Raw genomic sequence first — 13,040 nt, 5'->3', positions numbered from 1 at the left:
TCCAACTCTCCAGCCTATCCAGGTCTCGCTGGATGGCAGCACAGCCTTCTGGCGTATCAGCCACTCCTCCCAGCTTAGTGTCATCAGCAAACTTGCTGATAGTACACTCAATTCCCTCATCTAAATCATTGATGAATATATTAAATAATACCGGTCCCAGTACTGACCCTTGAGGCACTCCACTAGTTACAGGCCTCCAACTAGACTCAGCCCCATAGACTACAACTCTCTGGCTTCTCTCCTTCAGCCAGTTCGCAGTCCACCTCACTACCTGATCATCCAGTCCACACTTCTTCATTTTAGCCGTGAGGATGCTGTGGGAGACTGTGTCAAATGCTTTGCTGAGGTCAAGGTAGACCACATCCACCGCTCTGCCATCATCCATCCACCGTGTTATTTCCTCATAAAAGGCTAAGAGATTGGTCAAACATGATTTCCCCCTGGTGAAGCCATGTTGACTGCCCCTCATAACCTTCTTATCCTTGATATGCCTTAAGATGGTACCAAGGATAAGGTGTTCCATCACTTTCCCAGGGATGGAGGTGAGGCTGACCGGTCTATAGTTACCCGGGTCCTCCTTCTTGCCCTTTTTGAAGACTGGAGTGACATTTGCTTTCCTCCAGTCCTCAGGCACCTCTCCCGTTTCCCAAGACTTGGTAAAGATGATGGAGAGTGGTCTAGCAATGACTTCCGCCAGTTCCCTCAGCACCCGCGGGTGCATCCCATCTGGACCCATGGATTTATGGATGTCCAGATTGCTCAACTGGTCTCTAACCCATTCCTCATCGACTAAGGCAAACCGCTCCGTCGACCTGACTTCATCTAAGGTCTCAGGGGTACAGGGCTCTTCAGGACTGCCCGCAGCAGAGTAGACAGAGACAAAGAAGGCATTCAGTAACTCTGCCATCTCTTTATCTTCTGTCACCAGGGCACCCATCTCGTTCATCAGTGGGCCTACATTGCCTCTGGTGTTAGTTTTGTCTGCCATGTATTTAAAAAAGCTCTTTTTGCTGTCCTTGACCCTTCTTGCCAGGTCTAATTCTAAGGATGCCTTAGTCCTCCTAGCTGCCTTCCTACATCCTCTAGCAGCAGCCTCATATTCCTCCCAAGTGGCCAGCCCCTCCTTCCATGACCTGTAAACTCTCCTCTTCCACTTGAGCATACCCAGCAATTCCCTATTTAGCCACGCAGGTCTCTTGGCCCTCTTCCTTGACTTCCTACGTGTCGGGATGCTCCGATCTTGAGCACGGAAAAAGCAGTCCTTGAATGTCAACCAACTATCTTGGGCCCCTTTACCTTCAAGCAGCCCTGCCCATGGGATTTCCCCTAGCAATTGCTTGAAAAGGCCAAAGTTTGCCCTGCTAAAGACCAGGGTTGCAATTCTACTTGCTCTTCTACTAGTCCTGCCACACAAGATCCTGAACTCCACCATCTCGTGGTCGCTGCAACCAAGGCAGCCCTCAACCCTTACTGCTTCGACCAGATCCTCCTTGTTAGTGAGGATGAGATCCAGCAGCGCTCCTCTCCTGGTTGGCTCATCCACCATTTGCAGGAGGAAGTTATCATCCATACACTGGAGGAACCTCCTGGACTGCGGCTGGGTTGCCGAGTGGTCCTTCCAGCAAACATCAGGGAAGTTAAAATCCCCCACGATGACCACAGCCTGTGACTGTGAGGCCGCTCTCAGCTGCCTGTAGAAGGCCTCGTCAACTTCCTCACCCTGATCCGGTGGTCTGTAACAGACACCTGCAACAGTATCCTCCCTGCCAGCCTGCCCCTTAATTCTCACCCACAGACTCTCAACTCGCTCATCATCTGTCCCTGGACAGAACTCGGTGCACTGTAGTTCCTCCCGCACATAAAGAGCAACCCCACCACCCGGCCTGGCTGGCCTGTCTTTCCTGAAAAGGACATAGCCTTCCATGACTATATTCCAGTCATGTGAGCTGTCCCACCACGTCTCTGTAATTGCCACCAGATCATAATCTCCTGACTTAACACAGGTTTCCAACTCCTCCTGCTTATTTCCCATGCTGTGCGCATTGGTGTACAGGCATTTCAGGGAGCGAGCTGAGCACACCGATTTCACCCTAGGATTGTAGGAGGCCTCCCAGTCTTCATTAATTCTGGAGCGCTGCCCCACTGGGGCAAGCCCAGCTACAAGCCCATCCCCCTTCGAATCTAGTTAAAAGCTCTCCAAATGAGCCCTGATAATTCGTGCCCCAGCATCCTTTTCCCTCTGTGAGACAAACCTTTCTCACTTGTCATTGTCCAGACTGGTGCCCTATAAAACCAGCCGTTATCAAAGAATCCAAAGCCCTGCCTGTAGCACCAGTCTCGAAGCCAATTGTTCATGAACTGAATCTTCCCATTCCTTCCCACATCAGTGGAAGATGGAAGGAGAGAGGAGAAGATCACTTGAGCCCCAGACTCCTTCACCATCCGCCCCAAGGCCCCGTAGTCTTTCTTCATCCCCCTCAGACTGCGGGAAGCAGCTTCCTCCCCACCTGTCTGGAAGACCAGCAGCGGGTAATAGTCTGTTGGTCGCACCAGGTGGGGGAGCGCCCTGGTGATATCCCTGATCCGGGCTCCAGGCAGACTACACAATGTTTCTGTATGAAAATGAGCAGTGAAAGCAATGATGGAGGCACCGATGCAGAGGTGATTGTGTGCTGAACAGGCCCAGCACCAGCTTTGAATCCTGGCTCTTCTGCTGTGGGAACAGAGGCCAAACGTTCGTGCTGTACTCACTGTGCTGCTGGGCAGCTGAGAGAGACGACATCAGAATTTGGATTCAAATGGACTTTTAGGTATGAAACCGAGGAGAGACTGCAATGATGGTGACACCGTTGCAAAGCTGACTGTGTGCTGAAGTGGCCAAGCACTACCTTTCCCTGCTGGTCCTTCTGCTGTGGGGGCAGATGCCACTGTTCATGCTGTGCTGACTGTGTTGCTGCGCAGCAGAGAGCAGGTTCTGGACTGATTCCATTCAAATGCTTTTCCTGTACGAAAGTGAGCAATGAAAGCAATGATGGAGGCACCGATGCAGAGGTGATTGTGTGCTGAACAGGCACAGCACCAGCTTTCCCTGCTGGTCCTTCTGCTGTGGGAGCAGAGGCCAAACGTTCGTGCTGTACTCACTGTGCTGCTGGGCAGCTGAGAGAGACCACCTGAGAATTTGGATTCAAATGGACTTTTAGGTATGAAACCGAGGGAGACTGCAATGATGGTGACAGCGTTGAAAAGCTGTTTGTGTGCTGAAGAGGCCCAGCACCAGCTTTCCCTGCTGGACCTTCTGCTGTGGGAGCAGATGCCACTGTTCATTCTGTGCTGACTGTGTTGCTGCGCAGCAGAGAGCAGGCTCTGGACTGATTCCATTCAAAGGTTTTACTGTATGAAAGTGAGCAGTGAAAGCAATGATGGAGGCACCGATTCAAAGGTGATAGCGTGCTGAACAGGCCCAGCGCCAGCTTTCAATCCTGGCTCTTTAGCTGTGGGAGCAGAGGCCAAACATTTGTGCTGTACTCACTGTGCTGCTGGGCAGCTGAGAGAGACCACCTGAGAATTTGGATTCAAATGGACTTTTAGGTATGAAACCGAGGAGAGACTGCAATGATGGTGACAGCGTTGCAAAGCTGACTGTGTGCTGAAGAGGCTCAGAACCAGGTTTCCCTGCTGGTCCTTCTGCTGTGGGAGCAGATGCCGAACGTTCATTCTCTGCTGACTGTGTTGCTGCGCATCAGAGAGCAGGCTCTGGACTGATTCCATTCAAATGCTTTTCCTGTATGAAAGTGAGCAATGAAAGCAACGATGGAGGCACCAATGTAAAGGTGATTGTGTGCTGAACAGGTCCAGCACAAGCTTTCAATCCCGGCTCTTCTGCTGTGGGAGCAGAGGCCAAACGTTCGTGCCGTATTCACTGTGCTGCTGGGCAGCTGAGAGTGACCACCTGAGAATTTGGATTCAAATGGACTTTTAGGTATGAAACCGAGGAGAGACTGCAATGATGGTGACACTGTTGCAAAGCTGCTTGTGTGCTGAAGAGGCCCAGCACACGCTTTCCCTGCTGGTCCTTCTGCCGTGTGAGCAGATGCCACTGTTCATTCTGTGCAGTCTTGCTGACAGCCGAGAGCAGGCTCTGGACTGATTCCATTCAAATGCTTTTCCTGTATGAATGTGAGCAGTGAAAGCAACGATGGAGGCACCAATGTAAAGGTGGTTGTGTGCGGAAAAGGTGCACCACCTGCTTTCAATCCTGGCTCTTCTGCTGTGGGAGCAGATGCCCCTGTTCTTTCTGTGCTGACTGTGTTGCTGCCAGCAGAGAGCAGCCTCTGGACTGATTCCATTCAAATTCTTTTTCCTGTATGAAAGTTAGCAGTGAAAGCAACGATGGTGGCACCAATGTAAAGGGGATTGTGTGCTGAACAGGTCCAGCACCAGCTTTCAATCCTGGCTCTTCTGCTGTGGGAGCAGAGGCCAAACGTTCGTGCTGTACTCACTGTGCGGCTGGGCAGCTGAGAGAGACCACCTGAGAATTTGGATTCAAATGGACTTTTAGGTATTAAACCGAGGAGAGACTGCAATGATGGTGACAGCGTTGCACAGCTGCTTGTGTGCTGAAGAGGCCCAGCACTAGCTTTCCCTGCTGGTCCTTCTGCTGTGGGAGCAGATGACACTGTTCATTCTGTGCTGACTGTGTTGTTGCCAGCAGAGAGCAGGCTCTGGACTGATTCTATTCAAATGCTTTTCCTGTATGAATGTGAGCAGTGAAAGAAACGATGGAGGCACCAATGTAAAGGTGATTGTGTGCTGAACAGGTCCCGCACCAGCTTTCAATCCTGGCTCTTCTGCTGTGGGAGCAGAGGCAAAACGTTCGTGCCGTTCTCACTGTGCCGCCGGGCAGCTGAGAGAGACGACCTGAGAATTTGGATTCAAATGGACTTTTAGGTATGAAACGGAGGAGAGACTGCAATGATGGTGTCACCGTAGCAAAGCTGTTTGTGTGCTGAAGAGGCCCAGCACACGCTTTCCCTGCTGGTCCTTCTGCAGTGTGAGCAGATGCCACTGTTCATTCTGTGCAGTGTTGCTGCCAGCCGAGAGCAGGCTCTGGACTGATTCTATTCAAATGCTTTTCCGGTATGAATGTGAGCAGTGAAAGCAACGATGGAGGCACCAATGTAAAGGTGATTGTGTGCTGAACAGGTCCAGTACCAGCTTTCAATCCTGGCTCTTCTGCTGTGGGAGCAGAGGCGAAACGTTCGTGCTGTACTCACTGTGCTGCTGGGCAGCTGAAAGAGACCACCTGAGAATTTGGATTCAAATGGACTTTTAGGTATGAAACCGAGGAGAGACTGCAATGATGGTGACACCGTTGCAAAGCTGCTTGTGTGCTGACGAGGCCCAGCACTAGCTTTCCCAGCTGGTCCTTCTGCCATGGGTGCAGATGCCACTGTTCATTCTGTGCTGACTGTGTTGCTGCCAGCAGAGAGCAGGCTCTGGACTGATTCCATTCAAATGCTTTTCCTGTATGAATGTGAGCAGTGAAAGCAACGATGGAGGCACCAATATAAAGGTGATTGTGTGCTGAACAGGTCCAGCACCAGCTTTCAATCCTGGCTCTTCTGCTGTGGGAGCAGAGGCAAAACGTTCGTGCTGTACTCACTGTGCTGCTGGGCAGCTGAGAGAGACCACCTGAGAATTTGGATTCAAATGGACTTTTAGGTATGAAACGGAGGAGAGACTGCAATGATGGTGTCACCGTAGCAAAGCTGTTTGTGTGCTGAAGAGGCCCAGCACACGCTTTCCCTGCTGGTCCTTCTGCCGTGTGAGCAGATGCCACTGTTCATTCTGTGCAGTGTTGCTGCCAGCCGAGAGCAGGCTCTGGACTGATTCTATACAAATGCTTTTCCTGTATGAAGGTGAGCAGTGAAAGCAACGATGGAGGCACCAATGTAAAGGTGATTGTGTGCTGAACAGGCCCAGCACCAGCTTTCAATCCTGGCTCTTCTGCGGTGGGAGCAGAGGCCAAACGTTCGTGCTGTACTCACTGTGCTGCTGGGCAGCTGAGAGAGACCACCTGAGAATTTGGATTCAAATGGACTTTTAGGTATGAAACCGAGGAGAGACTGAAATGATGGTGTCTCTGTAGCAAAGCTGACTGTGTGCTGAAGAGGCCCAGCACTAGCTTTCCCTGCTGGTCCTTCTGCCGTGGGAGCAGATGCCACTGTTCATTCTGTGCAGTGTTGCTGCCAGCCGAGAGCAGGCTCTGGACTGATTCCATTCAAATGCTTTTCCTGTATGAATGTGAGCAGTGAAAGCAACGATGGAGGCACCAATGTAAAGGTGATTGTGTGCTGAACAGGCCCAGCACCACCTTTCACTCCAGGCTCTTCTGCGGTGCGAGCAGAGGCCAAACGGTCGTGCTGTACTCACTGTGCTGCTGGTCAGCTGAGAGTGACCACCTGAGAATTTGTATTCTAATGGACTTTTAGGTATGAAACCAAGGAGAGACTGCAATGATGGTGACACCGTTTCAAAGCAGCTTGTGTGCTGAAGAGGCCCAGCACTAGCTTTCCCTGCTGGTCCTTCTGCCGTGGGAGCAGATGCCACTGTTCATTCTGTGCTGACTGTGTTGCTGCGCAGCAGAGAGCAAGCTCTGGACTGATTCCATTCAAATGCTTTTCCTGTATGAATGTGAGCAGTGAAAGCAACGATGGAGGCACCAATGTAAAGGTGATTGTGTGCTGAACATGTCCAGCACCAGCTTTCACTCCTGGCTCTTCTGCTGTGGGAGCAGAGGCCAAACGTTCGTGCTGTACTCACTGTGCTGCTGGGCAGCTGAGAGACACCACCTGAGAATTTGGATTCAAATGGACTTTTAGGTATGAAACCGAGGAGGGACTGCAATGATGGTGTCTCTGTAGCAAAGCTGACTGTGTGCTGAAGAGGCCCAGCACTAGCTTTCCCTGCTGGTCCTTCTGCCGTGGGAGCAGATGCCACTGTTCATTCTGTGCTGACTGTCTTGCTGCCAGCAGAGAGCAGCCTCTGGACTGATTCTATACAAATCTTTTCCTGTATGAAAGTGAGCAGTGAAAGCAACGATGGAGGCACCAATGTAAAGGGGATTGTGTGCTGAACAGGTCCAGCACCAGCTTTCAATCCTGGCTCTTCTGCTGTGGGAGCAGAGGCCAAACGTTCGTGCTGTACTCACTGTGCTGCTGGGCAGCTGAGAGAGACCACCTGAGAATTTGGTTTCAAATGGACTTTTAGGTATGAAACCGAGGAGAGACTGCAATGATGGTGTCACCGTAGCAAAGCTGTTTGTGTGCTGAAGAGGCCCAGCACACGCTTTCCCTGCTGGTCCTTCTGCCGTGTGAGCAGATGCCACTGTTCATTCTGTGCAGTGTTGCTGCCAGCCGAGAGCAGGCTCTGGACTGATTCTATAGAAATGCTTTTCCTGTATGAAGGTGAGCAGTGAAAGCAACGATGGAGGCACCAATGTAAAGGTGATTGTGTGCTGAACAGGTCCAGCACCAGCTTTCAATCCTGGCTCTTCTGCTGTGGGAGCAGAGGCCAAACGTTCGTGCTGTACTCACTGTGCTGCTGGGCAGCTGAGAGAGACCACCTGAGAATTTGGATTCAAATGGACTTTTAGGTATGAAACCGAGGAGAGACTGCAATGATGGTGTCACCGTAGTAAAGCTGACTGTGTGCTGAAGAGGCCCAGCACACGCTTTCCCTGCTGGTCCTTCTGCCGTGAAAGCAGATGCCACTGTTCATTCTGTGCTGACTGTCTGGCTGCGCAGCAGAGAGCAGGCTCTGGACTGATTCCATTCAAATGCTTTTCCTGTATGAATGTGAGCAGTGAAAGCAACGATGGAGGCACCAATGTAAAGGTGATTGTGTGCTGAACAGGTCCCGCACCAGCTTTCAATCCTGGCTCTTCTGCTGTGGGAGCAGAGGCAAAACGTTCGTGCTGTACTCACTGTGCTGCTGGGCAGCTGAGAGGGACCACCTGAGAATTTGGATTCAAATGGACTTTTAGGCATGAAACCGAGGAGAGACTGCAATGATGGTGTCACCGTAGCAAAGCTGTTTGTGTGCTGAAGAGGCCCAGCACACGCTTTCCCTGCTGGTCCTTCTGCCGTGTGAGCAGATGCCACTGTTCATTCTGTGCAGTGTTGCTGCCAGCCGAGAGCAGGCTCTGGACTGATTCTATACAAATGCTTTTCCTGTATGAATGTGAGCAGTGAAAGCAACGATGGAGGCACCAATGTAAAGGTGATTGTGTGTTGAACAGGCCCAGCACCAGCTTTCAATCCTGGCTCTTCTGCGGTGGGAGCAGAGGCCAAACGTTCGTGCTGTACTCACTGTGCTTCTGGGCAGCTGAGAGTGACCACCTGAGAATTTGGATTCAAATGGACTTTTAGGTATGAAACCGAGGAGAGACTGAAATGATGGTGTCTCTGTAGCAAGGCTGACTGTGTGCTGAAGAGGCCCAGCACCAGCTTTCCCTGCTGGTCCTTCTGCCGTGGGAGCAGATGCCACTGTTCATTCTGTGCAGTGTTGCTGCCAGCCGAGAGCAGGCTCTGGACTGATTCCATTCAAATGCTTTTCCTGTATGAATGTGAGCAGTGAAAGCAACGATGGAGGCACCAATGTAAAGGTGATTGTGTGCTGAACAGGTCCAGCACCAGCTTTCAATCCTGGCTCTTCTGCTGTGGGAGCAGAAGCCAAACGTTCGTGCTGTACTCACTGTGCTGATGGGCAGCTGAGAGGGACCACCTGAGAATTTGGATTCAAATGGACTTTTAGGTATGAAACCGAGGAGAGACTGCAATGATGGTGTCACCGTAGCAAAGCTGTTTGTGTGCTGAAGAGGCCCAGCACACGCTTTCCCTGCTGGTCCTTCTGCAGTGTGAGCAGATGCCACTGTTCATTCTGTGCAGTGTTGCTGCCAGCCGAGAGCAGGCTCTGGACTGATTCTATTCAAATGCTTTTCCGGTATGAATGTGAGCAGTGAAAGCAACGATGGAGGCACCAATGTAAAGGTGATTGTGTGCTGAACAGGTCCAGTACCAGCTTTCAATCCTGGCTCTTCTGCTGTGGGAGCAGAGGCGAAACGTTCGTGCTGTACTCACTGTGCTGCTGGGCAGCTGAGAGAGACCACCTGAGAATTTGGATTCAAATGGACTTTTAGGTATGAAACCGAGGAGAGACTGAAATGATGGTGTCTCTGTAGCAAAGCTGACTGTGTGCTGAAGAGGCCCAGCACTAGCTTTCCCTGCTGGTCCTTCTGCCGTGGGAGCAGATGCCACTGTTCATTCTGTGCAGTGTTGCTGCCAGCCGAGAGCAGGCTCTGGACTGATTCCATTCAAATGCTTATCCTGTATGAATGTGAGCAGTGAAAGCAACGATGGAGGCACCAATGTAAAGGTGATTGTGTGCTGAACAGGCCCAGCACCACCTTTCACTCCAGGCTCTTCTGCGGTGGGAGCAGAGGCCAAACGGTCGTGCTGTACTCACTGTGCTGCTGGTCAGCTGAGAGTGACCACCTGAGAATTTGTATTCTAATGGACTTTTAGGTATGAAACCAAGGAGAGACTGCAATGATGGTGACACCGTTTCAAAGCAGCTTGTGTGCTGAAGAGGCCCAGCACTAGCTTTCCCTGCTGGTCCTTCTGCCGTGGGAGCAGATGCCAATGTTCATTCTGTGCTGACTGTGTTGCTGCGCAGCAGAGAGCAAGCTCTGGACTGATTCCATTCAAATGCTTTTCCTGTATGAATGTGAGCAGTGAAAGCAACGATGGAGGCACCAATGTAAAGGTGATTGTGTGCTGAACATGTCCAGCACCAGCTTTCACTCCTGGCTCTTCTGCTGTGGGAGCAGAGGCCAAACGTTCGTGCTGTACTCACTGTGCTGCTGGGCAGCTGAGAGAGACCACCTGAGAATTTGGATTCAAATGGACTTTTAGGTATGAAACCGAGGAGGGACTGCAATGATGGTGTCTCTGTAGCAAAGCTGACTGTGTGCTGAAGAGGCCCAGCACTAGCTTTCCCTGCTGGTCCTTCTGCCGTGGGAGCAGATGCCACTGTTCATTCTGTGCTGACTGTCTTGCTGCCAGCAGAGAGCAGCCTCTGGACTGATTCTATACAAATCTTTTCCTGTATGAAAGTGAGCAGTGAAAGCAACGATGGAGGCACCAATGTAAAGGGGATTGTGTGCTGAACAGGTCCAGCACCAGCTTTCAATCCTGGCTCTTCTGCTGTGGGAGCAGAGGCCAAACGTTCGTGCTGTACTCACTGTGCTGCTGGGCAGCTGAGAGAGACCACCTGAGAATTTGGTTTCAAATGGACTTTTAGGTATGAAACCGAGGAGAGACTGCAATGATGGTGTCACCGTAGCAAAGCTGTTTGTGTGCTGAAGAGGCCCAGCACACGCTTTCCCTGCTGGTCCTTCTGCCGTGTGAGCAGATGCCACTGTTCATTCTGTGCAGTGTTGCTGCCAGCCGAGAGCAGGCTCTGGACTGATTCTATAGAAATGCTTTTCCTGTATGAAGGTGAGCAGTGAAAGCAACGATGGAGGCACCAATGTAAAGGTGATTGTGTGCTGAACAGGTCCAGCACCAGCTTTCAATCTTGGCTCTTCTGCTGTGGGAGCAGAGGCCAAACGTTCGTGCTGTACTCACTGTGCTGCTGGGCAGCTGAGAGAGACCACCTGAGAATTTGGATTCAAAGGGACTTTTAGGTATGAAACGGAGGAGAGACTGCAATGATGGTGTCACCGTAGTAAAGCTGACTGTGTGCTGAAGAGGCCCAGCACACGCTTTCCCTGCTGGTCCTTCTGCCGTGAAAGCAGATGCCACTGTTCATTCTGTGCTGACTGTCAGGCTGCGCAGCAGAGAGCAGGCTCTGGACTGATTCCATTCAAATGCTTTTCCTGTATGAATGTGAGCAGTGAAAGCAACGATGGAGGCACCAATGTAAAGGTGATTGTGTGCTGAACAGGTCCATCACCAGCTTTCAATCCTGGCTCTTCTGCTGTGGGAGCAGAGGCCAAACGGTCGTGCTGTACTCACTGTGCTGCTGGGCAGCTGAGAGAGACCACCTGAGAATTTGGATTCTAATGGACTTTTAGGTATGAAACCGAGGAGAGACTGCAATGATGGTGACACCGTTGCAAAGCTGCTTGTGTGCTGAAGAGGCCCAGCACTAGCTTTCCCTGCTGGTCCTTCTGCCGTGGGAGCAGATGCCACTGTTCATTCTGTGCTGACTGTGTTGCTGCGCAGCAGAGAGCAAGCTCTGGACTGATTCCATTCAAATGCTTTTCCTGTATGAATGTGAGCAGTGAAAGCAACGATGGAGGCACCAATGTAAAGGTGATTGTGTGCTGAACAGGTCCAGCACCAGCTTTCACTCCTGGCTCTTCTGCTGTGGGAGCAGAGGCCAAACGTTCGTGCTGTACTCACTGTGCTGCTGGTCAGCTGAGAGTGACCACCTGAGACTTTGGATTCAAATGGACTTTTAGGTATGAAACCGAGGAGAGACTGCAATGATGGTGACACCGTTGCAAAGCTGCTTGTGTGCTGAACAGGCCCAGCACTATCTTTCCCTGCTGGTCCTTCTGCCGTGGGAGCAGATGCCACTGTTCATTCTGTGCTGACTGTGTTGCTGCGCAGCAGAGAGCAGGCTCTGGACTGATTCCATTGAAATGCTTTTCCTGTATGAATGTGAGCAGTGAAAGCAACGATGGAGGCACCAATGTAAAGGTGGTTGTGTGCGGAAAAGGTGCACCACCAGCTTTCAATCCTTCCTCTTCTGCTGTGGGAGCAGATGCCCCTGTTCTTTCTGTGCTGACTGTGTTACTGCCAGCAGAGAGCAGCCTCTGGACTGATACCATTCAAATTCTTTTTCCTGTATGAAAGTTAGCAGTGAAAGCAACGATGGTGGCACCAATGTAAAGGTGATTGTGTGCTGAACAGGCCCACCGCCAGCTTTAACTCCTGGCTCTTCTGCGGTGGGAGCAGAGGCCAAACGTTCGTGCTGTACTCACTGTGCTGCTGGGCAGCTGAGAGACACCACCTGAGAATTTGGATTCAAATGGACTTTTAGGTATGAAACCGAGGAGAGACTGCGATGATGGCGACACCGTTGCAAAGCTGCTTGTGTGCTGAAGAGGCCCAGCACACGCTTTCCCTGCTGGTCCTTCTGCCGTGTGAGCAGTAGCCACTGTTCATTCTGTGCAGTGTTGCTGCCAGCCGAGACCAGGCTCTGGACTGATTCCATTCAAATGCTTATCCTGTATGAATGTGAGCAGTGAAAGCAACGATGGAGGCACCAATGTAAAGGTGATTGTGTGCTGAACAGGCCCAGCACCACCTTTCACTCCAGGCTCTTCTGCGGTGGGAGCAGAGGCCAAACGGTCGTGCTGTACTCACTGTGCTGCTGGTCAGCTGAGAGTGACCACCTGAGAATTTGTATTCTAATGGACTTTTAGGTATGAAACCAAGGAGAGACTGCAATGATGGTGACACCGTTTCAAAGCAGCTTGTGTGCTGAAGAGGCCCAGCACTAGCTTTCCCTGCTGGTCCTTCTGCCGTGGGAGCAGATGCCAATGTTCATTCTGTGCTGACTGTGTTGCTGCGCAGCAGAGAGCAAGCTCTGGACTGATTCCATTCAAATGCTTTTCCTGTATGAATGTGAGCAGTGAAAGCAACGATGGAGGCACCAATGTAAAGGTGATTGTGTGCTGAACATGTCCAGCACCAGCTTTCACTCCTGGCTCTTCTGCTGTGGGAGCAGAGGCCAAACGTTCGTGCTGTACTCACTGTGCTGCTGGGCAGCTGAGAGAGACCACCTGAGAATTTGGATTCAAATGGACTTTTAGGTATGAAACCGAGGAGGGACTGCAATGATGGTGTCTCTGTAGCAAAGCTGACTGTGTGCTGAAGAGGCCCAGCACTAGCTTTCCCTGCTGGTCCTTCTGCCGTGGGAGCAGATGCCACTGTTCATTCTGTGCTGACTGTCTTGCTGCCAGCAGA

This window comes from Pezoporus flaviventris, unplaced genomic scaffold, assembly GCF_033815535.1.
Source record: "Pezoporus flaviventris isolate CSIRO_AGI_PZ_B2104156 unplaced genomic scaffold, CSIRO_AGI_Pfla_v1 ptg000290l, whole genome shotgun sequence".
Lineage (NCBI taxonomy): Eukaryota > Metazoa > Chordata > Aves > Psittaciformes > Psittacidae > Pezoporus > Pezoporus flaviventris.
The sequence above is the reverse complement of the archived record's forward strand: the minus strand, read 5'-3'. Positions refer to the sequence as shown.